The sequence below is a fragment of the Chrysemys picta genome, chromosome 9 (assembly GCF_011386835.1).
Source record: "Chrysemys picta bellii isolate R12L10 chromosome 9, ASM1138683v2, whole genome shotgun sequence".
In the NCBI taxonomy this organism is placed as follows: domain Eukaryota; kingdom Metazoa; phylum Chordata; order Testudines; family Emydidae; genus Chrysemys; species Chrysemys picta.
In genome coordinates, this window is record NC_088799.1 from 88,931,639 (window position 1) to 88,958,980 (window position 27,342).

Genomic DNA, 27,342 nt, shown 5'->3' on the forward strand with positions numbered 1-27,342 from the left:
CATTGTAAGCTAAAACCAAATTTTCTCCTAGAGGGGTTTGTCCCCTAATGATGATTTGGACATTCCATGAGGCAATGCCAGCTGCCCTGATCAGTTCTCAGCAGATGGGGGAATGTTTCTCAGTATAGAAGAAGTGCTTATGGGAGATGATGCTTCAGAAACATCATTTTCTTCTCTGAGAAAATCCTAGCGTGGTTGAGCAGACATCATCCTGGTCCTATGCTCTGCACAACCACATACCCCAGGCCTCATTCAGTGGAGGAAGAAGAGCTTTTCTTTTCCAGGGATTGATGGAAAGGCCCTTGCTCTCCCCTTTTCCCCTACCTTTGATTCCTCTCCACTTATGCTAGCAGAGGAGAGATTTATGTCCCCTTTTCATCTGATTTTTGGCATAAATATGGAAATGGCCCTTCTTTTCATGTATGGTAGAAATGTCCACGTATTGTGAAAGTGTAGAAATCAGAAAGAGATTTAGTATAGAGGATCCATGCCAAGTGGCTTTCAAATGGCTGGAGACAGCCACTGGAAAATTCCCTTTTCATGGCTGAACTCTCCACCCATGGAAAGGTGGCCTCCTGCCACCTCAACCCTGGCTTAAAGGGAGAGAGGGAGCATGTCTGGGACATGGGAGGGAGCATGGAGGAGCAGAGATCCATTACCCCTGATCTGGACCTTACATCAGTCATGGAAGTGAGGGTAGGATGTGCGCTTCTCTAGCTTCCACCAGGGTGACTGAAGTTCAGGGAGATGTAACTGGATCCCAGTGCTCTTCCCTATCACCATCATCTCCACTCTGTTTGAGTAGAGCTCACATGGATGGCCGCATTGAGCCTAGTATGTTTAATTGGGAAAAAAACTGATACCTGACCCAAAGTTTCTATTGTTATCAGCACTTATGAAAGTGGCTCCAAGGATCATGAGAGATTCAGTCCGCTCTAGCTGACTGGGCAGAGAGGAGGAAGCAGGTGGGGAGGATGATATCTCAATTAATCATTGTTTGATGGCAGGAAGACAAGTATCATTTGGCAAGACAAGTGCAAAATATTTTTGTCTTTTCGTCCCCATATTTGTTGGATTGACAGGAACTGAGTATGGGGAAAAGTCAACCCATGTTCTGTTTTATTCCAGCAATCACTAGCAGAACACATATCACAACTGACAGCCTTTACTGGAAGTTCCCTGTTCTTGTGAATGAAGAGCAAGTTGAAAATCCAAGTGAAACATGCACAATTTGAGTAGTTTCTGATTTCTCATTAGAAGCTAGTTTTCTCTATTGATCACTGTTTCTGCAATATATGACTTGGTTCAGTGAATATATTATGTTTTTTTTTTTCAAAAGTGTTGAATTTTTTTTTGGAAATACAGTATATTTGGAAAATTTACCTTTGGGCTTTTTCCTAGTCCCTTATGTATGTCTATATATAGGTGAAGAATAAAAATCTTCTGCATGTTTGGAAGCAGTGCCAGATTTAAGACAATCATTCTTTGCAACATTTTGCAGATGTCCTGAGCTACCTGTTTTTCACTGGCATTCAAGCAGTTTCTAAGAGCAGTAGGAAAAATATACCAGTACTTTTCAGTCTGTGGAAGAGCAAACTGCCATCCCAATGAGAGTAGCATGGTAGGCCATTTTTTATTTCACAAGCAGAAAGAATTCACAGAGTAGCAGGATCTAACTCATAATTCACAAACAAGCAGAATGTGTTCAGCTAACTATCTTTAATGATGGCTGAATAGTCCAAATAAATAAAGTCTATGTACGATAGGGTGCATGTGACCGTGCCTCTGGCCAGTGGGGAACTGAACCCAGGCCATGAATATGATATTCTGTTGCTTGAGCCAAAGGTCTAGGTCTAGGGGTCAGCAGTGGAGAAGATTCAGAAACATTATTATATGATCCAGTAGAGAGAAGGGAAAAAAGACACCTTCAGCCAGTGTGTTACTTGCAGACATAATTCATATATCTATGTAGATTGTCTGTATTCTGTATGTATATCTAACTCCTTTCTAGTCTCTGAGTGCATACCCTCAGGTGTTTGTCCTCTTGCCATTACATGTCACAGAGTAGAATATCATGATTTGTCCTCTCTTAGACCAGCACCTGGCTCTGGTACCATGCATATACCAACTGTGTATCACCCTGCTGTTCCAAACTCAGTTTCAGGCACTCGTGTTTTCTTGTTTTGGAAGCTGGTGGCACTGATATTTGCCAACAGCCTTTTAAAATCAAATGTAGCATGTCACAGTTATAGGGGTAGCTGTACCTCTGTCCCCTTTCTGGTCTCTCTGAGCATACCCTGTCAGGCTTTCTGTCTTTCTCTCTCCTAGAATGGAATTCCATGGTTCTCCCACTGTTAGACTAGGCCCTGGGATACAGTATCTAGTGTATTGACAATTCTTACCTGGCAGGTTTGATTGGGTTTGGGCACCTGTGGTTCTTCCCTTCTGGACTATATGACTAGTGGTGTATATAGTGACCAAGCAGTCTTCTTAAAATGAAATGATTGCTTATTTTAGCAGTAGGACAAAGGTTTTAGAGGAAAAAAGGCTTTAAAATAATCTGTACAACATGTCTATTTTACCTAATGTACTATCATCGCATAATGGTGGCAACCTAGGGAGGCTTATTACCTTCAGACACCGGTGGGTACCTGAGTGTGTCTTCTAATCTGGTTCTCTCTGACACCCTTTTTAAGAGAGCTTGTGTCCTTGTATCAACCACCCCCTGCCTTTTGCTCTCTTGGGTTCTTTACCAAATGGGTCATGCTTCTCCCACCGTTCAAACTGGTTTGGTGGCTGCCCAGGAGACTAAGTGCTGTAGTGTAGGTGTAGCCTGAGTGTTGTGCATGATTGACAAAATGTGGAAAAGACTAAGCCATGTGTGTGTCAGTTCTATCCATTTTCTTTGTAAATTTTCACTGATGTTCCTTTCTATTCAACGCACCTCATTTTGGATGATTAACTTCTTACTTATCGGTGGTACGGACTCAGTACAGTTACTGAACTAAATGAAAACAGTTTGACATTTTGTAGCATAAGGTGATCAGAAGTCCCATTTTTAAAGCGACAGTCCCATATTTAAGCCTTCCTGCAGATGTCCCGACTTTTTCTTAAAAACTGGCAAATTGCCCAGTTTTTTCTGTTTCAGTAGTGGTGGGTCCTGCTGCTGGCTGGATCCCTGCTCACCAGCCACCCTCCCCCCCCCCCCCCAGTGGCCAACAATAGGGGTGAGTGTGCAAGGCTGGTGGCGGGGCAAAGCTGCAGCGCACAGGGCCAGCTGCTTCCCCTGCTGGTCCATCAGAGCTGGGAGTCGTACCGGGAACTTTCGACTCTTGGTCCAGTCCGACAATCACAAAATCATCCTTAATCTATAACATTTCTGAAGAGTGACTTTTATAATTCTTTTAATTTTACATACATGTTAACAGCTCAAGTTAAAATCTTCTTGTTGAGGTATTCCCGAACAAAGATTTCTGAAGCGAGGTTTTATGTATAATGTATTACTTTGTGTTTATTATCCCAGAATGCTTCCTTAGCTCACTCTTCACAGACGCACAGGGATTCAGGTTCGAGAAAACCAAGGAATGATTGTGAAATACTTGAGTGCACACTGAAGTCTTTTTTCAAAGCATTGGCAGTTAGAATTTTGGGATGCTTTTCTAAGTTTGGATTTCACTGTATACTGTAAAAACAACAAGGAGTCTTGTGGTACCTTAAAGACTAAAAAATTTATTAGAGCATAAGCTTTTGTGGGCTATGACCCACTTCTTCAGATGTATGGAGTGTCATAGCCCATGAAAGCTTGTGCTCTAATAAATTTGCTAGTCTTTAAGGTGCCACAAGACTCCTCGTTGCTTTTGCTGAAACAGACTAACACGGCTACCCCTCTGAAACTGTATACTGTGCACTTTATAATATCTCAACTGTTGCACTGCACTTATGAGCTAAAGATAGTAAAACTCTTCATTCTTATACCTGGGGAGACTTATTCTGATCACAATTACGTTGTTGTAAACCAAGAGTTACTCCAAGGACTCTGATGGAATTATTCTAATTTACACTGGTGTAACTATGATGAGATGCTGTGCTCTAGCCTAATCCATTGCTAGAGTATTAAGCAGGAGGATTTCTGAGGCAAACAGAAGGCTTGGTGGGCTCCTTTAAGTGGCAAGATGAGAACATTATTCTAGCTCCATGTTCCTATTTACAGTGCTCAGCCCTGTTTTTACTGTCCCTCTGTTTTTTCTTTAAATTTCCCAGTTATAAATCTTCTGATGTATTTTTTAAACATGACACTTTCAGAGCTGAGAGCTAATGTTGAATATGAGAGCTACAAGTATCATTAGCTGCCTGCCTAAACAATGCTCTTCTTTAATCTTAAAATTACTACAGATAGCAGAAGGAATTTGCATTAGTTATTAAGATGGCTTGTTTTTTGGCAGACCTGAAAACTGTGTTTTAGAGCAGCTGCTCAAGTGAACCTTTATTTTTCAGATCTGGATGGAGTGTTTCTTCATCTGCATGATGCTGTCTAGGACTACAGCTCTGTGACACTCCTCAGCTGTGCTAGCAGAAGAGGCAGAGAGGCTTCCAAGAAGCTCTGAAAAGGAGAAAAGTCTGGAGCTTCTAATTAGGTGAGTGTACAAGAGGTGATTAGCAGCAATGGATTGCTATAATTCACTTGCTTCTTTACAGCAAGGAAGATACAATATAATAAGCTATCTGACCTAATATTAATAAATAGTTATACAACATATGCCTCTTTGGGCAGTTATAAGACAGAGCAAGCTATTCACCCAACATTGCACTTCATCAAGTATTTTGATTATATTATTGAACAGAATGTATACAGAGACATCAGGAGTGGACATTTCATAGATCACTTACGTTTCATCAGAAAGAGCAGTTTGTGATCAGAGCTTTTTCATAACTTTGTTAAATATGGAGCGGATCTCAATTATGACTAACGAGCTACAGAAGTGTGTATATCTGTTTAGTTTGGCAAAGCTAGCTCTCCTCCTCACGACGATCCTATATGTTCCACTATTTCAAAATGATATAGTATAATGTGACACAGGACAAAGAACTTTGACTAATATATAGGGTGCGCTGTATTGAGTGATTTCTGATTTTTCTATCCTGGCACAATTTACAGGGAAACTAGACTTTGTTTTTCTTCAGCTTGGTCCCTAAAAAAAAGCAAAGTGGCAAAAAAACAATGGTTTGCTTCTTCCAGAGGAAAAAAACAAAGGGTGATATACCTGGCCACACTGAAGTCAGTAGCAAAACTCCTATTGACTTACGTGGGGCCAAGATTTCACCCACTATCTGTAACTTAAAGTGTGTCCAGTCAACAAATATTTCTTCAGTTTCCTAGTTCTTGAGGCTATCTGTGCAAAATCTCCCTCTTCCACTCATGACCTTTCCCTAAGCTTTCCACTGCCTCCACTTTATTTCTCTGTTTTAATTATCTCTTTGTTAACCTCTTCAGTACTTATTTCAGTGTGTGGCATATGTACATCACATCATAAACAGTTTTTTAAAATATATTTTTGTAATTGCTTCACCACCAAACAACCCACCACCAAACAAAAGACCCACACATATATGGAGTTTATAAGGAGAGTTTATAACAAAAGTTGCTACAGTGAAAAAAAAATCCACAGATGAGATGTGGCCCATGAGATTTCAGGGTGATTAGTTTCTTTTGGGGAAGAAGGGAGTTTGGAAATAAGGTGGAAACTAATGTCTCTCTATAAACCTGAATTATGAGGCGGTACCTCAACTCCCAAATAAAATTCTTCCATTCCCAAATACTTATATTTGTGGTAGGTCACTGACTCTGGGTTCTAATCCAGATTTTGACAATGACTAGCTGTGTGAATTTGGTTAAGGCATTGAAATTCTCAGTTTACTCATCAGCAAAATTTGCATAATATCAGTATTCTGCTCGCTCCCAACATTCTTGTGACACTTGATGTTTCTAAAATAGAACATTATTTATTAATATAAATATTAGTATTATTATAAGGCATCTGCACAGTTGTATTCAGTTAAATAAACTAAATGGTATAAACAAAATGACATTGTGATACATGAAGGCAAAATCATTGCATATCATAGGAATCAATTCAGTTGTTCACATAATAGTTTACCATGTTGTTCAGTCTAAAATATTCAGTCTTTACAACACCTTTTTTTCTAGATCAGCAATATTTTGTCCTTCCACACATCATAATGTCCGCTCCATTGACTTGTATTGATCTCATTTTGCCTTTCTTTAGATTATAATGTTGTTGCCTTAGACTTCCATTGACACAGCTTTGTCTTTTCCCACCAGCCTCCATTGATTAGCATTGATATTGTTTCCACCTAATTATGATGCTGTCTTAAGAACTTTGTGACAAAGCTTATTCTCAGCAGTGCGGCTATAAATATAAACAGTAGCTGCAACTCTGTATCTCAGCCATTTCCAAGGTGTTCCTCCATTTCTTTCAGGAAGAGGGGGCGAAAGTGTGTTTTAAAGTATTGTAATATTAACTTTGGTTCATCAGCTCTGCCAAATATGGGATGAGATATTGTAATCCAACTTCTCTGAAGATGACCCATCATCAACACACTCATGGCACAGAGCTTTATGTGAGCACATTGTGTTCTCCATTCACTTTGCCGCCTTACTCCATACTTGTATTGAAGCACTGTAGACAATAATTCTACAACTGGAATCCCCTGGAGAGCACACAAGTTGTATATTTCACTAAGCTGCCTACTCCCCAAAACACCTCAAACAGGCAGAGTGATGTTTCCCCGAGAGGCACTCTCACACTACCACCATTTGTACTCAGACCCCCATGGACAAAATAGAAGTTGATATGCTTAGTTTCTAGTGCTGCACTGAATGAGACGACTCGCTCTTGCTTCAGTTGTGCCCTATTGTTTTATTCATGCTGGAGAATACACATGTGCAGTCATGTTCTAGCTTCTGAATGTTTCCTTTTGACCAATAAGAAGGCAGGTTTTGAGTCTGAAATTCAAGAGCAAGGCCTGTGGCATCAAACTATAGCAAAAATGGACTTCCTGAAAAAGAGACGGACCTCACTGTGCAGGTGGAGACTGCTTCTCTAAACACATTTTAGCAACTTCTGCCATGGTATTTTGACAGCCTTGTGAGCAAACTTAATGCTATCTCAACACAATGGTGCATGAATGAAAGGTTCAAGCTAATCAGTTGAGGGGAATTAAGGGCTGGATTCACAAAATACTCAATGAGTAGTCGGTTGCTATAGTGATGGCTGCTTATTATACCAATCTGTACTTGGGCATAGTTTCACTGTTATCTTTTCCTACTCCCCTCCCCATGTATGCTGATTTGTATCCACTTGTTGTCTGATGTCATATGATAATATTGTAAACTCTTTAGGGAAAGGACTCGTTTTTATATTACATGTTTTATATTACATGCATTATGCCTATATCACAGGAAGTACTGAGCTTATAAGAGGATTTAAGGCCTCCACTGCTCTTTCCTGTGCCTGGTTTCCTCTTAGAGCAGGGACCAAGATGAGCATATTCTTCCACAAGACCCACTAGGAAGGGAGAAGCAGGACCGAATACTATCTAGACCATCCCTGATAGACATTTATCTAACCTACTCTTGTGGAATCTCCATCTCTGGAGATATTTTTTGGAGACCGTATTTGGTCCTGCCATGAGGGCAGGGGACTGGACTCGATGACCTCTCGAGGTCCCTTCCAGTCCTAGAGTCTATGAATCTATGAAATAAAAAGCTCTGCCACCCCATATCCCTCCCCCTGTGCAGGGAGAGACCTCGGGATGAGCAGGAGTGGGTGGCTGCTGCTGGGGTTCTCCTGAAATTGGGAGTCTGGACCGAGACCAGTGGGGTGTCTCTGCTGAGAGGAAGCTGGGAAAGGCACCTGAAGATATCTGGGAAAGGGCTAAGGAGAAAGCCTAAGAGGAGACCAGCAATCACAGGAAGTGGCTGAAAAGTGAAGCAGGATGGTTTTGACTCTTGGATGGACAGTGGCTTTACGGTCTGGCATCCTTGGGCTGGAGGATGTAGATGTGGCATTGTGACACATGTGACACATGTAGATGTGGCATTGCATCCAGGAACAAAGGACTGTTGTGCTGCAAGGTGGCACAGATACTGGCGGGGTTCCAAGGCGGGTTTAAGGCTTTATGGAAAAGCCTTTTGGTTTTCAACTTTCCTTACCATGGAAAGGAAGGACATTTGATGTAACCAGATGCCCAAATCATCCAACTAGCTGGAGACAGAGAAAGTCTTCAGTGGGAAAACTGAAGCAGCAGCTGTGATCAGTCCACAAGGGAAAGCTACTGTTCTACATCTTAGGACAACTGGCCTTGATCCTGATTGGAATCTCTAGGTGTTACCACAATAGAAATACCGTATTTTCCGGCGTATAAGACGACTGGGCGTATAAGACGACCCCCAACTTTTCAGTTAAAATATAGAGTTTGGGATATACTCGCCGTATAAGACTACCCCTCTTCCAACGCACACCAAAAAAAAAATTAAAAAAACATCAGATTTGATTTCAATATGGTAATTTTAATTCAAATGCTTATGACATGCAGGTACTTAGCAGGAAAACTGTTACTTATAAACATAAGGCTGTTTGTCATCAAACATGTAAACATAAAACAGTGCAAGTGGATTAAACTTTTCCTAATTCACTCTAAAGCTGAAAGGAAGGATAAGACAATAAACCCATGGGAGCTGCCATGCTGTTTGTTTTCTAAGCTGTCAACCAAACTGGAACTGATGATGATAGGAGGAAGATAACAAACAAGAGAGAGAGAGCAAGTGCAGGGCAAGTCCCTGGCGAGTTAGCAACGCCCATCATAACTGCAAGCTACGGTATTTTTACAGGTTTTGCTGGCGTGACAGTTTCCCTTTAAAAGCCTTCAAAATCCTCCTGTTCGTCATCTGATATCATAAGTACATCAATGACATCTTGTGATACATTTGTAAGGCAGTCATCGTATGGATCGAATTCCATATCAGATGGTGTGGTCTCAGCTTCGGCTTCCTCTTCATCTTGCCACAAGTAGTCGTCCTCCATACCATCTAATGAATTTTATATGCCACACTTCTTGAAAGACTTGATTACTGTTTCTGCATCAATATCATTCCAGGCTTTTATGACAAACTTGCACAAAACATCCAACTGTGGAGCACGCATGTTTCCTCCTTTTGTGAATGACTTTTCGCCGCTAACCATCCATTCATTCCACTGTTCTTGAATGCGATCTTTAAATGGCTTGTTTAGGCACACATCCAGTGGCTGTACCAACGATGTCAATCCTGCAAGAATAACTGCAGCATCTGTGTTTAGTCTTGCAAGCATTTGCTTGGTGCTGGGAGTTAAATGAGCCCTGAACATATCCCACACCAGTAGACTACATTTTTGAATAAGTCCACCTGGTCACCTGCTCCATACATTATCAAGCCATAGCTTTACCCCTTCTTCATCCAGCCAGCCTTTTTCATTCACATGTACAAAACAACCAACAGGGAACTTGAATTTCGGCATTGTTTTTCTTTTAAAAATAATCATTGGTCTCAGTTTGGCGCCATCAGCTGTGCATCCTAGTACCACTGTAAAACTGGACTTCTCATGTCCTGTTGTTTTAATTAAAATTGTTTTTTCACCTTTTTGATGGACAGTTTTATTTCCAACCATATCAAAATTCATTGGAGTTTCATCCATATTTCCAATACTACTTAACGCATAGCCATGTTTAGTGCGCTGTTGTATTACGTATCGATGGAAACTATTTACTTTGCTATCAAGATCTGCAGGTAATTTTGGGGCAATTTTCATCTTTTGCCTCAGTACCATATTATGCCTTCCCATGAATCTAGTACACCAGGATACAGTGGCCTTAAATCTGTTGCTGTGATCTGGGTTAGATTTGGCCCACTGAAGTGCAAACAAATGTATTTTATTTCGTGTCACTACATAACCGTTTTGGCGATGCTCATTCACCATGTCTGCTACATGTTTTTCGAGTTCTGGCCAATGTGGAGTGCCTCTTCTTAATGCACACTTACCCCTTGGCATACTCTTTAATGCTTTTTCATTTGCTTTCCAGGCCCGAACCATCTTTTCTGTTACTCCATATTGTCTTGCAGCAGCGCAGTTATTATGTTCCATGGCAAAGTTTACAACTTTAAGTTTGAAACTGGCTTCATATTTCTTTCTTCTTGCTGGTGCAGCCATGATGGGGTTTTGACTGTTGGACATTTGTATACTGTACTGTATGTACTGGTGCTATACTGTATGAACAGGTACAGATACTGGTGCTGTACTGTATGTGGTACCCAGTATACAACAACCAGCCAATCACGGCAAGCGATGTACCTTACCGGCGATTGGCTGGTTGTTGTATACAAAGCCTGCTTGGATTGGTCAGCTCTCCCTGCCTGCCCAGCCCTCCCTGTCTCCAAGACTATCAGAGCGGTAGCGCAAACACGCCTCTTTCACCCGTCTGGCCCGCCCTTGTATCCTATTACCTCCTTCTCTGCCTCTCAGATCTCGCACATGCGCGCCTGCGCCGCTTCACTGCAGTCCTCAGGAGCGAGATCTGAGAGGCAGAGAAGGAGGTACGGTAATAGGATACAAGGGCGGGCCAGACGGGTGAAAGAGGCGTGTTTTTCTGGGCACAGCGCCGCTCTATCTCTTTTTTCCATACCCCGGGCGTCCCGGACGCCTGCAGCTTGCTCCGCCCTTCACTTACACCTTCCCGGTGAGGCGCCCCCTCACCTCGTCATCGGGCGGGGATGCGGCCGCGGCCGTTTTTGAGCTCCCCCCACCATATGCGGCGACCGCAGATTCTCCAGTCCGGCTCGGAAGTTTCAGCACCCGCCCTATAAGACGACACCCGGCGTATAAGACGACCCCCGACTTTTGAGAAGATTTTCCTGGGTTAAAAAGTAGTCTTATACGCCAGAAAATACAGTAATAACAATTAATAATGTTTCCAAGACAAGAATATCAGCTTCAATTCATTGTTCCTTCGGAGCTTTTGCTCTAGTACTTCACCCTTTTGCCATTCCAGTTCCATGGATGACTTACAGCTCCCCATTGTCAATTATGGGTGCCTAAAGTTAGACACCAATATTCATATGTAGGCATGTGACAGGTTGTACCAGGCCTTTGTGGCCCCCCCTGCTGGAAGTCCGTGGTCTTACCATGCCCTGCCCCCGGTAAGGAGCAGTGAAGGTGGGTACTCCAGGCCTGTCTAGAGAGGCTGCATGGAAGCAGCCAATCATATCCCAGCAGGGTCAGATAAAAAGAGCTGTGGGGCAATTCCTGGCTGGGACCAGAGGGACAAGGGCCTCCACTCTGGCCAAAAGAGCTTGAGGGACAGCCAGAGTTTGTTTCTAGCTGCATTTGCTTAAGCTTGGAGAGAGAGAGGACCTGAAAACTTTAACCCTGAGGTTGAGATGAAGATGAGAGGCCCAGGAAAATAGCAGCAATGAATAGAAGTGAGCGGCATGTGGCTGCTGTGTATAGCATCCCAGGGTTGGAACCTGGAAGGGTGGGCTTGACTGGGTTTCCCCTCACCAGCAAAGTGGTGTAAGCCCCAAGAAGGGAACAAGGCTCATTTAGAAACCCAAGTGAAGGGCTGAATTTAAAGGGCCCGGAGTGGGGTCTGAAGACCCTGGTGAGGGCAGATAGACAGTTGTTGTTGGACTCTTTGCTATCCCGGAACGAGTTCATTTTAACTGTGTGATCTGACCAGAGCCAATGAAGACCCACCAAATGAGATCGACAACCTAGAGGGGGTGCCAAGAGTGGGAAAAGGCCTGCAGTACTACACACAGCAGCAGGAGGTGCTCAAGAGCTGAGTGCCCCCCTTTACAAGGCACTTTAAGAGAAATCTGATTTTTCAGAAGGTGCTCAGTACCTCTGAAAATCAGGACACCTATTTAGATGCCTGACTATGGAATTAAATGCCCAAATTTTGTCATACAGGTGTGAATATTTTGGCCCAAATCTTCAGAGGTGTTTTGCCAGCACCTTTCATGACTACTTAATTCACTTAACCTTTAAAATGGGGGGTGGGGGGAGAGTGAGATGTAATAGTTTATAAAATGGGTTTGGTTTAATGAAGCAGGATCCATGCTTGGGCTGGCTTCAGGTTCAGCACTACCAAAACTGCTGCTGATCCTATACGTATAACCAGCAGGCACTTGATCCTGACAAAGTTTACACATGCAGTGTAATCCTTACCAATGTAAATTGTCTGATTGACTTCAAAGTGAATGGCACCTAGATACCTAGCCGATGGACATATTAGAAATGCTATCGATAGTAGGATCAGTAATGCTACTGATGGATCCTTGATTGACAGAAGATCTGTATTACCATGAGCTAAGAAATGGTTTTCCAGAAAGCTAAATAGGTCAGAAAGGTGAAACAGGACCCTTCATGAAATATTTCCAGTGAGTACAGGATTAAATACATCTACTGATCTCTCCATACCAAGCTTTTTGTTATATGTCTTCTGCTCTAGCTCTCCATACCATTTATTTCTATTATAGAATCCTATTAATAGGCTGCACCTAACACCTACAATCTTGCTGCTATTGAAAATTCTCTAGAGAAGGGATTGCCTCTGGTTTGTACAGTTCCCAGCAGAATGGAGGCCCCAATCCCGATTAAAGCCTTTGGGGGCGGGTGTTAATTAATAATATTGAGTCAAAGCAACAATGTTTAAAAGAGGCAGAAGCATCCCAAAAATAGATGGAAAGCACCATAGCACCTTTGATGTTTTACTACCTGCAATAGGCACATCACTTACATTGAAAGAAAAAATACATAGAAGAGAGAAATAATGCTTGTTAATTTAAATACCAGGGGGAAAAAAGATCAGATTTGCAAAACATCAAGTTGCCAATCTATTGAACAGTTAATTTATCAGCATAGGTAATTTAACAGTACGTTCACACTGCTATATTAAAGAGAGACTCGAGCATGTTGGAAATTGAAGAATACTAACTAGTATTATAATTATAACAGCAGGACTTTTTATAATTTGTAATTATCTGAGAAACAGGTGCACCTGGAACATTGCTTAGTGTATAAAATCCTCTTTATTTTCAAACAATTTTCAATTTTCTGCAGCACAGCATTGTGTATCTTTAATTAACACCATAAATTGTGATTATTTGCTTTGGAATTTAACCTGCAAAAAGGCTGGCTATAATTGTAGTGATGATTTCTCCTTCCCAGGAGGTATTTATAACTCAGAAATAAGATTTATTTTAAACTGTGACTGATTACTTACCTGTTAAGAGTTTTGTAGGCAAAAACAGTTTGCCAGTAGATGTTTTAAGCTAAAACTCCATCACCCCTTTCACACATTGTCAGTTCCTTTCGTTCTGTGAAAAACTAACAAGACGAGGGCCATATTAAATTGTTATGTCAATGCCTGGAAGAGAGAACTTTAAGGCATGATTTTATCCCTCTCTCCTGATGCCCAAAAAGTTCCTTCTGCCTCTTTCTTCAGTAGAGAAATGTTGGTAACCAGACACCTAAATTATGGAACACAAGGTAGAACTCCCACATCATGATGATAAACACTGTCTGTTTTGTCCTTCAACAGGTTCATTTCTTTAGCAAAAATTACTGTACTGAAGAAGGGTTACATGACAGATACAATTAATGATAATTTTCTGCAGAGCAGGTTCATTAATTTTAGGTGCAGACACAGGAGTCTGACCTACCTCTGCTTTCACAGGCTTGCATAGAGCAGAAAGCCTGTGACTCCCATCGCTGGATGGATAGTAAGTACTTTATGTCTGTACCATGTTTTTCCCAAACCAATCCATATGATTCAAAAGAAAGTCAATAGCCTGTTTACAAATTACTATTCTGTTTTATATAGGCTCTTATACTGCACTCATCACTGTAGTATCTGAGTGGCTCCGACTAGGACATTAGATAGTCATAATCACACTGCTGGTCATGTTTTGTTTGTTCTCTCTGCCTCTCCCCAAGGGAACCAGTGTATGCAATGGAGTGTCTTAGTTAGGTAGGATTTTAGGAATATTTTTAATATACATGTTGCTATCTATTTGTGTTAGAGAAGGGAAGGTCAAAGAAATGTGCCTCGCACTTAGTGCTAGAGGAGTGGAGTTGTCTTCGTCCTGAATCTGGTGATTTTAGTTCAGTCACTTAGCTCAGGCTGGATTTCTGGGCACTTTTGATAAGAATCGTTGTGGATGACATTTCAGTAACTTAAGGATGTTAGTGATGGTTCTCTAAATGCTGCTCATTTTTCAAATCATACCTGGGGAAGGAATAATTCCATCAATGGTGATGGATGGTAGGGAACATGTAGGGTCCAGTGCAGCAAAGCACATAGTCTCATGCTAAATTTTCAGAATGTGAGTCATCTAATTGACTTCAATGGTATTACTCATATAGTTAATTTTTTTTTCTGTACTGCGGTATCTGAATCACCTCAATATTTCCCTGTAGCTTAGGGTGACCGTACCTCCCGTTTTGGCCGGGAGAATCTCTTTTTTAAGCCCTGTCCCGGCCATCCCGACTTTTTTGGCAAAAGTGGGCATTTGTCACATTTGATCTTGCCAACCTGATCAGTGGGCAAGAGCAAACAGGACAAATGCCCTCTTTTGTTAAAAAAGTGGGATGTAAAGGAACGGGGGGAGGGGGCAAGGAACAACACCAGCCTCACGAGGGGAGGGAGGCAGGGTGCAGAGAAGCAGCTGGGGCCAGGCCTGTGCAGGAGGGGGGGAGAGGGGGAGGCTCGGGCTAGCCCCATGTGGTGTTCCATTTTACCTTTGGAAAATATGGTCCCCCACTATAGAAAATAACGGCAGTATCCAGGATCCTGTGCTTTTGTACTAGATGGGAAATGTTGATTTTAATGGCAACCATTGCATAAAAGGACTCTTAGAGAGAATTTCTAACCAGGAGTTGAGGTACCATCATTGTGCTGACGATTCACTTCTGTATGTTGATTGCACTATATATCCTAATGAGTTAGACTCTTGAGCTTTAAATATATTAACACAACTGAATCAGGACTTGACCCCATTAAAATGATTTACTAAATGTTGCACCAGTTTAAGAAAAATGACAATGTTTTACAGAACTATAATATATACACAGGAAGGAAGGAAAGATTAATATTTGAAATTGGCCAGTGGCTAGCTTGTTTTCTCTGTTAGTTTCTGAAATGTATGTCAGAATGAATACTTACCTCTCAGTGAATCATTTAACTCTATAGAATATAATCACAAAATCGCCGGTAAGATAGATCTTGAAAAGATGCCTTCATAAGCTTCATGTTATTTATCAGTGACAGCATCATTTGACCCATAAACAAATCCATTAGTATATTTGTAAAACAAGCTCTTGGAGGAATCATTAGGTAGGGGGCTCCATGTGAACTAGGATTCTAGCCTGAGGGCAGCTATCCCAACACTTCTGTAGTGTTAATTGTATTCATGGAATTCTATCCATGTTGAATACTTAATTTTACAAGCTTACTGACTAAGTCAGAACTGTTGGACTAAATAATCAACTTCATTTTCTCCCATGTACCAACTAGAACCTGTTATGGACACTACTGAAAAAAATACTTTTCAGTGATTTAATGCAGCATATGCAGGTACAGATAAGAGATATTGTTTCTTTAACACTTTATCATATTATGACATTTTAATTTCCTAGTGAGCATGAGTAATAACACTTGGAAATAATTTATTACCAGTACTAATTCAAATGGTGGATGATCTCTAAAATCAGCTGGCAATATTACTGATATTTTGCAGATACTTTCTTAGTTTGATAAATTGACATCCGCTCATTAATACCACATTCATTCTCACTGTTGAGAGGTAACTATCACATTTCTTAGCTTGAAAAGAGTGTCCCCTACAGTTCAAAGACATTTTGGTCTCTAGGAAACTAAATTATGCTAAAGCAGAATAAAACTCTCAGGCTGATTCTTGCCCACATAGGATAAGTGCTCTGATAGTTGAAGTTGCAGTGCTTATTCTGCTATATAAAACAGACTATAAGGAGGCATGTGGCATTGGTACCAGGCAATAGAAGACAACTTTGGGCTTTATTTCCCATTAAATTTATCATGCAACTTCAATGACAGCAAACACAGCTTAAGCATATGAGTTAAAAAGAGAACAGCTATTGCTTGCTTAAAAAAAAAAAAATCTATGGACATGGTATTAAAGCCAGGGCCGGTGCAAGGATATTTTGCGCCCTAGGCGAAACTTCCACCTTGTGCCTCCTCACCCCCCCCCCCAACCCCCGAGCATCGCTTATTATAAACTTTCAAAAATGAATACTTCATAATGTGGCATTGTTCATTAGAATTAATACACATTCGGCTTGAAAATGTATTAATTTCATTATTTAGTCTATATATTTAATGAAAATAAATGAATAACCTGACAGGGTGTGGGGCTGGCTGGCTTCGGGCAGTGGGTTGCGGCAGGGGCTGGCTGGAGACAGGGGTGTGTGGGGCTGGCTGGCTTCGGGCACGGGGGTGCAGCAGGGGCTGGTTGAAGACGGGGGCATGGGGCTGGCTGCAGACAGGGCAGGGGGTGCAGCAGGGGCTGGCTGGAAATGGGGGTGTGGGGCTGGCAGGGGGGCCCCAGGCTTCCGTGGGAGGGCAGGCCTCCGTGGGGGGGCGGGACTGGCTTGGAGGGCAGGGGGGAACCACCCCCCAGCACTCACCAGCGGCATGGCTGGGGCCGGGTCTCTGCACTTCCTGCCGTTGGTGAGTGCAGCCCCAGCCCCGTTGCAGAGCTTAGTGGAGTGGGGGCGGGGCCGAGCAGGGGCAGGGGCCCTGGGGAAGAGCCAGAGCAGCAGGGAGCAGCGCAGCGCCCCCAGCGGCCGGAGGAGGAATGACACGCTTCCCGGCCAGCGGGAGTTGATCAAAGCAGCAGCACCCCCTCGCACAGGGGCAGGAAGCGGGTTACACGTGTAGCCGGCTCCCAGTGAGCATCCCAGACATTTTGGGCACCGCTTTTTGGCGCCCTCAGATCTTGGCACCCTAGGCGGCTGCCTAGTTTGCCTAGTGGTTGCACCGGCCCTGATTAAAGCTGCACACCTGCCTATCCTCTAGAAAATCAGTGTCTTTACAGATACTTGCTGTACCTTACCTATTTTCATATGAAATTATATGTCCTTGATATGGTGCTTCCCCACGGTAATGACACATATAAGTTTTAGTTATAAGTACTTCTAGAATTCATTCGGCAACTAACTATGCGTGGCATAAAAATAACTGCAGAAGAAAATACAATCTCCTGTACAGAAAACCCCCTTGAAATCATGTTGCACTAACGTACAACTACTATTACACAATTCAGTGATACCACCACATTTCCCACTTGTCTCAGAAAACACAAATTTCCAAATATGGTATCTTCGAGCTGTACTGTTTATGTTTGCATCCCAACAGGTTAAGCTGTCTTAATTATAAACCACTGTTTTCAGGGATTGAAATGGGCCATAAAAAGTCTTAATTCTATAATCTGATTCACACAGGTAAGGATAAGTTATCCCATTGAAAGCAATGGAGCCCTTCATTGACTAAGGGGTCTAGTCAAGTAGATAAATTCACAGGATCTGGACCAAAATTTGTTCCAAGTGAATAATCAGTACTTTCCTTTTAATATAATGAGGAAAATAACGTATATTATAGAAACCTTTTGAGTTATTTTTAACATCAGGAGGTGAAGAGGAAAGATAAAACATATTTTGAATGAGGTTTTGCATCCATACACATTTTTAACAGTGTAATTTGGATTACATTTTCTCAGAGGGATGGGTTGCCAAAGAATGATCTGGGGCCTGGTTCTCCACTGCCTTGCTCCTTGTGTAGTACAAAGTGAGTGGCAATCAGCGCAGTAGTGTCTTACACCCACTTTGTACAGGTGTTAATGACTACAGCTGTTTAAGGCAGCGGAGAAGAAGGCTGTGGGTTAGCTAGACAGAAATGTGGAGACTCCCCTCAGGTGTACCAGTCTTTCTCATGCCCCCGTCCTTCCCATGCTGTCTCTTTTGTTGCATATCCCCCTTGTACTTGCTACATAACACGGTTTTCTGAGATTGTTCTGTCAGTTGCACCCAGGAGGATTCTACATAGGTCAGTCCTTCAGAATATGCGCACACCCTCCACCATCAAACACACCCCATTTCCTAAGATCTCCTGCATGCCCTGCCACTGGGAGGGTGCTTGTCATGTGGAGACATCAGAAGGCAGCAATTGCAGCTATATGCATATGTGGGGCATGCAAACATGCAAGGAAGATGAGCTATCCCGCTTTGCACTATGTAGAGGACTGCCAGATTCTTTTGTCACTTAGAACCTGTACATCCCTTGCTGACTTCTTTCCTGAGCAATTCCTATTCCATCTTCATCCTCCTATCACACTCCCTTTCCCTCCCACATATGCAATGAGAAATGTGCTGCAGGGAGAGGAAGGACCACAGGAAGTGTTCAGTAAAGGTTAATCCTGACTCCCTGTGACCATGCTTTACTAAGTCGACGCTGAATGGCATTTTCCCCTCACTCTGCATTCACTGTGAACTTTATTTCACGTGCCTAGATGCTTTGTTAGAATTTTTTGAAGGGAGATTGATGCTGTGAACAGAGCACACCATAGGAAATGACTGTAACACATCATATGGAGGTGGGATTGCTGTCATTGATTTCAATCTGTCTGTGGTAGCATTCTCAGTGTGTGGGGTTTGAGGAGAAAAGAAGGATGTAGGTTAGAGAACTGCAAATAAAGATCACTGGAAAATAGCCTGATTTTTGAAGGTTGAGATGAGAGAGACAGTTTAATGTACAGTACCACCTTTTCCTCATATTATACGTGGGGCTGACAGTGCCAACTATTATTAAGGTTGCATGACACTTCCCAGTATAAGTCTCATTTACAGCTGCTTATAACTTTGCCAGATTAACTGTCTGGGCTGAAATTTTCTGTGCTGTGTGTTTGCCTTAAGCTTACCCTTTTTGGACAGCCAGGTGTCCAACCATTCCTGAGAATGGAGGTAGGTGTGCCTATGTTTTAAAAAAAAAAAAAAAAGTTCTGGTGACCTTTTCTTTGAAAAGCTCTAGCATCTCTGTGCTTTGTGACAGGTACTTGAAATTTAGCATAGTGGGGATTGGGAGGGGGGTATCCTTTATGTCAGGGGTGTGCTTTTTGCCATCACCATGAAAACCCACCCAAATTTAGCCAAATGAAAGAAGCTTTTGGGGAAAAAAATCAGTTTGCACAGCTCAGTAGAGATTTAGATTTTAAGCAGCTAAAATATCCAAAAAGTCCATCTTCACAGAATGTGCTCAAGCCTCTCTCAGCTTCTAGTGCTGACCACTTAGCACTCCAAAGAGTGACTAAGCATACTCCAGTTCAGAGACAAAGCTGGTTGCTCCCAGGGCTGGGCACTGAAACTCAGAGCTGGGAAGTCTCTCTCTCCTGGTCCCTCAGTGAAAGAGTAAATTGGGATAAGGTGCCTGGGAACAGAAACTGACTGGCTGAGAAGGCGAGGGGGGGGGGCGGAGGTGTGGGGGACTGGTTGAGCAGCAAAATTGGGACTAGGAAGTGGTGGGGAGGGGAGACTGGGACCAGGAAATAGTGAGAGAAAGAGGAGGCACTGGGAGCCAGCTGGCTTGAGGGTGACACTGAGAATGCATGAGGAGCTGTGGGGAGGGAGAGACTGGGAATAGCTGGACAAAGACACTGTGGGGAGAACATGGGGACACTGGCGCTGGAACTAGGGGTTCTGGGGGTGTTGCTGCACCCCTGGCTTGAAGTGGTTTCCATCATATACAGAGTGTACAGTTTGGTTAAATGGCGCTCGGCACCCCCCACTATACAAATTGTTCCAGCACCTTTTCATGGGGGTGGAAGAGGAGTGACAGCTCTGATAAGGAGCTGAGGTTATTACAAACAATAGGATAACTACTGCCTGGAGCCTAGAGACATGAATCTATATGTTAAATTATGTGTCACAGGTTGAGTAACCATTTATAGACTGGAGGAGATTTTACTTATTACTGTGCTAGAATTTTTCTGACCCCTTTAAAATAATTTTTGTTAAAGCAAAGGGCAAAAACACTATCATCTCCCATCAGGAAGCCCTATGTTTTATTTAAGGTATGATTATGTTGATTTTTATCACAAGACCGAAGACAAGAACTTAGTGGATAAGAATTTTTGTATTCTCTCAGGAAGAGTTCACAACTTGCTTGAAAGGCTCTACTTCAGATATCAGTTTGGGTTTTCACAGCAAAAAATGCATTATGCGTTGGCTTTGAAGCTGTATTTTTAGGCCATTCAGGAACAGCACTGTATACTCATTTAATCACATTCTTACTGTATTTCTGTTCACAATGTAGATAGGAAACTGTTCAATAAATAGAGCAAATTGACATGATACTGCACAGATATTGCTGGAATACTGTACAATAGCAAAAATGTGTAGTGTTTATTGAAGAAAAACCCATACCATTAAACAGCCATTACAAAATAACGGTGGCTCCACTCTGCACACACCTCCCTCCCTCAAGCCTTGGAAATAAAGATGATTGGTTTAGATATAGGCAATATGTGGTGGTTGTATAAGAATCACCTAAGCTAATGAATATGCATTAGAAATCTGAAAATCATGTACAGCTCAAGTGAGCATGCAGTTAGTAATACATCTTGGTTTTAGAATATTGCAGCCTTTAATTCATTTATTCTGGGGACAGATGAGTAGTGCTTTAAAAATAATAAATAACAATAATAGTTTCAATATAGAGAATAACACCTTGTAAACAGTAATCTGTTCATCTTGTAAACCAAAAGAGATTAATAAAAGTTCCTCAACACAGTGTAGCTAGTGGTGCAGTAGGTGAATTAATATTACATACTTGTTATGATAGGCTTTTCTCTCACCTTTCATTATTTCCCCCTTATTACTACTTTTGTTAGTACATGGTAGCTTCACTTAGATGTGAGACTGAAGGGTAGAGCATTTGCCAACAGCCCTATTATACTATAGACAATCAGAGCCTTATTCTAAATTTTTTGTGAGAGGTCCTCCAGGGTTCCATTCATTTGTATCTGATATATCCCCTATGCCCAAAGATTTTGCATCATGGTGACCTTTCTTCTGGCCTAGGAAGTCCGGGACCTGGTTGTCTCCAGAGCCCGTGAACACCTCTCTGAGCAATAGCTGGAGGGGTTTCTGAACAGAGACGGACATCTCCGATAACAACACACACTCAAAGATTGAGTTTGCTGCCTCTGCAGCAATCCCAAGATCTTGCCCACTGTATTCTGGCATTACCATTAAGAGCAGATATTTATTTTTCTTTACAAAGATGGCGTCTGCTCAGGCTGTTTGGCATTTTGCCTGCAGAGTGTTTGAAATACCCAGCCAGCTCCTGTCTGGGGGTAAGGGTTTGACCAGGAGAGCCGCCAGCTTTTCTGCCGCCCTAAGCGGCAGAAGATCCCACCCTGAAATGCCGCCTTCCACAGAGGCGGCGGAAGGTCCTGCCGCCGAAATACTGCCGCGGTCGCTGCCCCCCAAATTGTAGCGCCCTAGGCGACCGCGTAGGTTGCCTAATGGGTTGCGCCGGCCCTGGGTTTGACCAGCAATGTTTTTACATGTAACTTAGGAGGGCTTCCCTTTTGACAAAGTAACGGAATGCCACTAAACCTAATCTCGTCATATCTTTACTTGATATATTGATTTGACAATAAGCAGTAAATAGCAACAGCTTGTGTTAATGAGATATGGTAGATGAACATCCTCAGAACATTTATCCTGTGTTGCTGATTCCAAAAATTTTGCTTCAGCATCCAACAAGCAGGTACCAAAACATGCTGTTGGGTATAAGACAAAGCCCCCTGTTGGATCTTCACATTTAAACTCAAATTGGTCCTTGCTCTTACTGCCCAGGAGAATGGGATTTCTAGTTATAGTACACCCAGTCTCAGATACTCTGAATGTGGAGTGATTAAGGGGGGAAAGAAATGGAATGAGATCTTATATGTAGGGACCTACCAAATTCACAGTCCATTTTGGTCAATTTTACAGTCATAGGATTTTAAAAATCATAAATTTCATGATTTCAGCTATTTAAATCTAAAATTTCACAGTGTTGTAATTGTAGGGGCCCTGACTCCAAAAGGAATTGGAGGGGTCACAAGGTTATTATGGGGGGGGGTTGTGGTACTGCTACTCTTCTGTGCTGCTGCTGGGTAGCTGGAGAGCAGCAGTGGCTGCTGGCTGGGATCCCAGCTCTGAAGGCAGAGCCGCCACCACCACCACCAGCAGCCCAGAAGCAAGGACGGCATCACATGGTTTTGCCACCCGTACTTTTGTGCTGTTATCTGCAGGGCTGGGCCCTCAGTCATCAGCCATCACTTTCCGGCCGCCCAGCTCTGCAGGCAGCAGCGCAGAAGTAAGGGTGGCATGGTATGGTATGGCCACCCTTACTTCTCTTGCTAGCAGGGCATCTCTTTCAGAGCTGGGTGCCCGGCCAACAGCCACCGTTCTCTGGCCACCCAGCTCTGAAGGCAGCACAGAAGTAAGGGTGGCAATACCATGGCCCCATTAATAACCTTGCAACCCCTCTGCAACTCCCTTTTGGGTCAGGACCCCGAATTTGAGAAACATTGGTCTCCCCTGTGAAATCTGTACACTATAGGGTAAAAGCACACAAAAGACCAGATTTTGCGGGTGGAGACCAGATTTCATGGTCTGTGACGTATTTTCCCTGGCTGTGAATTTGGTAGGACCCTACTTATATGTATCTTTAAAACACATAAATAAATCCTTTCATTGTAAAAGGGAGACACTGTTAAAACTATCTTAAAATGTATCCAAGATCAAGAAGTGTCCCTTTGGATAAGCAAGACTTAGTGTTTACTGATTGATTGTCTGTCAGTTGTTGCAGGTCACTAGAGACTGAAAGGGGTCCTGTGCTGTGTGACTGCTCTTGGATATTGCAAATGTCTGAATGTGACATAGGGCAACTCGAAATTAAGGCCCTGATACTGCTCTGTTTGTGCAGGTGGACCCCTGCACTCACATGCTGCAGCATTGATATTAATAAGATTCACACCAGGGTCCTTCTGTGTGGATGTAGTTGCAGGATCAGGGCCCAAGAGTACAATTTTTTAACAGGTGCAGCTTGTAACACATATATATGTAGAATAATCCCACTTAAGAATTTTGCAGCACTTACTCAGGAGTCAGAAGCAAGCACAATGAGATCACAGCTCATGGCTGTGTGGTTCTTATATTAACAGATAGCACAGACAGGTATTGTGAACGGAATGGGTAATGGTTTGAGATTACATGGAATTTACAATATTCTGGGCTCTTTCTACCTTCTTGTAATACTGGTTTATTGAATCAAATTTGATGCCAGTTTTCAACTTTGATCATGGTAAATTTTATGTTCAAAAGTCTAACGTTTCTCTTGCATTCTCTATAAAGCTTGGAATGACAATTAGATCAAAACTGCAAAATTCAGTAACACCTCTAAAGCCTCTATCACAGAAAGTAAGAGTTACAAAAAGCAAAAGCAAAAATTAATTTGAGCTTTCTGTGTATAGAAGAAATGTTTTTGAAAAATTGCTAGGAAATAATCATAATTCCCACATAAGAATGCCATTGTCTAGAGATACTTAAGAGCTTAGAAAACAATAAAGAATAAATATACTCTGTAAAGAGACTTCTATTTAAATTACATTTGTGCAGAGTTTCCATAATGGTTTGTTGTTTGGAGGAACAGACTGAAATGCGAGAGAATTAAACATTGTATATACAAATATGTGCAAAGTTTATACCTGGAGTTTTAATGAACTACTTCCATCTATTTCAAATCAAATAAATTAGTAACTTTGCAGAGAAAGCTACCTCAGAGGCACCATCTAAGGGCAGCACACACAAGAATAGTGCCTTTGAAAAGCACATTGGATAGTAATTATTGCAGAGGACAAAGGAGCTGAAAAGTGAATAAATAATTGCTCTTGTTAAAACCATAAACTGTGATGTTTTAAGTCTTACGTGTTCTGCACATTGATCTTTGTTCACTTGGGTAATCAAAATAAGTTTCCAAGTGCAATTATAGAACAAAAGGTCTTGAACTAAAATTTATTACAGGATTGGAATACTCAAGACCACCCACTTACTGAATTGATTATGATTTGCCCATAGATTGATTTTCTTTTTTCCTCTTTTTTTGCTTAAAGCTAAGCCTAAAGTAGGAAAGAAAACACTTTTGAAAATAGAATGCTCTTAAAAGGTATAAAATTATAAGGTAAGGAAAGTAATTGCTGAGCAAGTATTGTAGTAGCAACATCTTGGGACAAGAGACCCTATTAGTGAAATGCCCTGAAAAGCATAGTCTGTTTTATTTCTGGCACGTGCTTAAATTCTTTGCTCTAAATTGCAACTTCTAGTCATTATGCAGGATGGCAGTGGTATGACCAAATATTTTGTACCATTAAAAAAGATTTTAAAAGTCAGGTAACTATTGGATTCATGTCAAGTGGAGAATTGAGATTTTTGCCTTGTATTGAATGTTTTTCTCAAAACTAAGGAAAATTTTCAGAGCCCAAAAAGAAAAAATCCTAATCCCTCCTCTCCTCCCTCCCCCGTACGGTTGCCAGTTACACCACAGTAAATACAGAATAACTCGGTTGACTTCCTGTAAATTATTCAGATTTACACTGGTATACACAGAGCTCTACACAGAGCAGAAATTGCCCCTATTCATCTCTAAACTAAATAAATATCAAGAGTGTCAGCCTTCAGTCAAAACAATTCTCATGAACATAGACCAGTCCATTGAGTGTTCAGTGTTGACTTCTCTACTTTGCAAATCTACAGAACCATCGTTTGTTTTCCTACTGAGAGAGCACACATAAAACATAGAGCAAGTGATCATCTCTTAAAATCAGTTGAGCATGACACATGATAAACAGTTTGTGTGTATGTATGTATAAACCTGGGTGTGTGTTTGTGAAAACATTTAGCTATAGTAAAATAATGAATCTTGTCCAGTTAAACCACCTTAGGCTTGGTCTACACTAAACCCCCAAATCGAAGTAAGGTACGCAACTTCAGCTACGTGAATAACGTAGCTGAAGTCGACGTACCTTAGTTCGAACTTACCGCGGTCCACACCCGGCAGGCAGGCTCCCCCGTCGACTCCGCGTACTCCTCGCGGCGAGCAGGATTACCGGAGTCGACGGGGAGCACTTCTGAGTTTGATTTATCGCGTCCAGACAAGACGCGATAAATCGAAGCCAGAAGTTCGATTGCCTGCCGCCGAACCAGGGCAGGAAAAGTATAGACAAGCCCTTAGTTCCATTATTCTTTTTGGGAAAATATGTGATTCATTTGCAAATACTGTGAGCCAATTTTACTTCCCAATACAGCTATAGAGTCTAGGGTCTATTGCAGTCTATGGGGGGCACCTGTAAGGGCAGCAACAGGGCTGACCTAATCCGTTGGAGACTGGGATGTGGGCAGTCATGCCCAGTGGTTGGAGCAGGAGCCAGCAGTCAGGACTCAGAGTCCAAAGTCAGAGCCAGATGTGCAGGAAGTCGGGAATCGGAGTTGAGCATCAAAACTGGGTTACCTGAAGTGGGGCAAGGCAGGAGCAGGGCTGAGAACGAGCAGGCACAGGAGGTATTGTAGCCGCCAAACTGCTGCTGGGCCTAAGAGATTGTCTGCTGATTCTTGGGGAGAGATAGCTCAGTGGTTTGAGCAGTGGCCTGCTAAACCTAGGGTTGAGTTCAGTCCTTGAGGGGGCCATTTAGGGAACTGGGGTAAAAATCTGTCTGGGGATTGGTCCTGCCTTGAGCAGAGGTTTGGACTAGATGATCTCCTGAGGTCCCTTCCAACCCTGATATTCTATGACTTCTATGACTTCCCACCAATCTGATAAATTAGACAGCCTATTACAGGCCAGCTGCACTCATTAGGTTGCCTGGAGACTGGCTGTATTACCCACCCTGATTCCAGCAGAATAGGAATAGGTGCGAACAGCTTCACCACTATCCCTATGCCTGCCCTACTAATGACACAGGGGTGAATCTAGCCCATAGTCCTCTAAGGTTAAGATTAATGATGTTATTGCCATGAAAATGCTTTTTAATTTTGTTGGAGCTATGTTTTTATCCTCAAACAACTTGTAGATGCTGTAAAGTGAGGAATGACCTTAATTTGGCCTCTTGCACATAATTATGTATTAGGGCTCCAAGAAGTAGACGAGGACTGTGTATTGAATACATCTCAGTAATTACTGGCTTTACTACTTTTAAAGCTATTTTCTTTTCCATGTTTTATTATTCATCTCACCATACGTAAAAAATAATACTTTGGACTTCTGCAGGGTGAAGGATCTGAGTTCTTATACTGGCATCCATCCCTGTACTCTCTGAGCTTTGTAAGTAACACTCTCAAAACGATTTCCAAACATTCATGGGTTTTGTCTTAAAACATCCCTGTGAGGTAGGTAAATAGTTTTATTCCCATTTCCCAAATGGGTACACTGATACATAAAGCAATTAGATACTTACTTTCTCCTGTGAGGGGCTGAGCAAACTCAGCTGACGTTGATTTTAGCCAAGGACTGGTTCAAGTGTTTTCACATTGTGGACCACAACTTAACAGAGAGAGTGGGCCAAATGCTCAACTGGTGTAAATAGATGTAGCTCCATTCAGGTCCCTGGACTGATGTTGATTTATAGTAGCTGAGGATCTGGCTGTTGTCTCGGAGGCAGCTCTCCTCCCATTCATTGTTGCATAAACCATTTCTCCCATCACAATCACAGACCATCGGAAAGTGTTTAAATTTTTAGGTGTTTAATTAGAATAAAATTGGAGAGATGGAGATAAAAACCTACCAGTCACTGAGGGCTTGTCTACATGGTGGGGTTATGTGCTATATGGGGTTGTCATTTCTAAAGTGCATTACTTGGTCTGCTTAGACCCTGCTGGTGCTATATTTGGGGGTAGGGGAGCTCCAGTCAGGCCAATAGGGCCGCGCAAAGGGGGGCAAATTCTGTGCCTGCCAAGGCTTGCAATTTTTGGGGGGGTGGCAATGCCCCCTACTTCCCCAAACTACACCCATGACATTACCCCACCGTGTAGACAAACCCTAAAAGAACGTAGAGAGACGAACATCTTTAAATAGCAACTTCCTTCGACAAAATCTCTAATAGAATTTTCTAAAATACACAAATTACTCCGTCTCTAATGTAGAAGGCATTCA

The 27,342-nt window shown here is 42.3% G+C and overlaps 1 protein-coding gene across 7 annotated transcripts in view; it reads left to right on the forward strand.

The window, feature by feature from the left end:
* TENM1 (teneurin transmembrane protein 1) overlaps positions 1–27,342 on the forward strand; it is a 1,376,511-nt gene that overhangs the window by 222,505 nt on the left and 1,126,664 nt on the right. For all 7 annotated transcript variants that reach the window (XM_065556633.1, XM_065556629.1, XM_065556628.1 and 4 more), the window contains exon 2: positions 4,495–4,634. The gene's annotated coding sequence lies outside the window, so the exon portion shown is untranslated. The remainder of the gene's footprint in view (positions 1–4,494; positions 4,635–27,342) is intronic.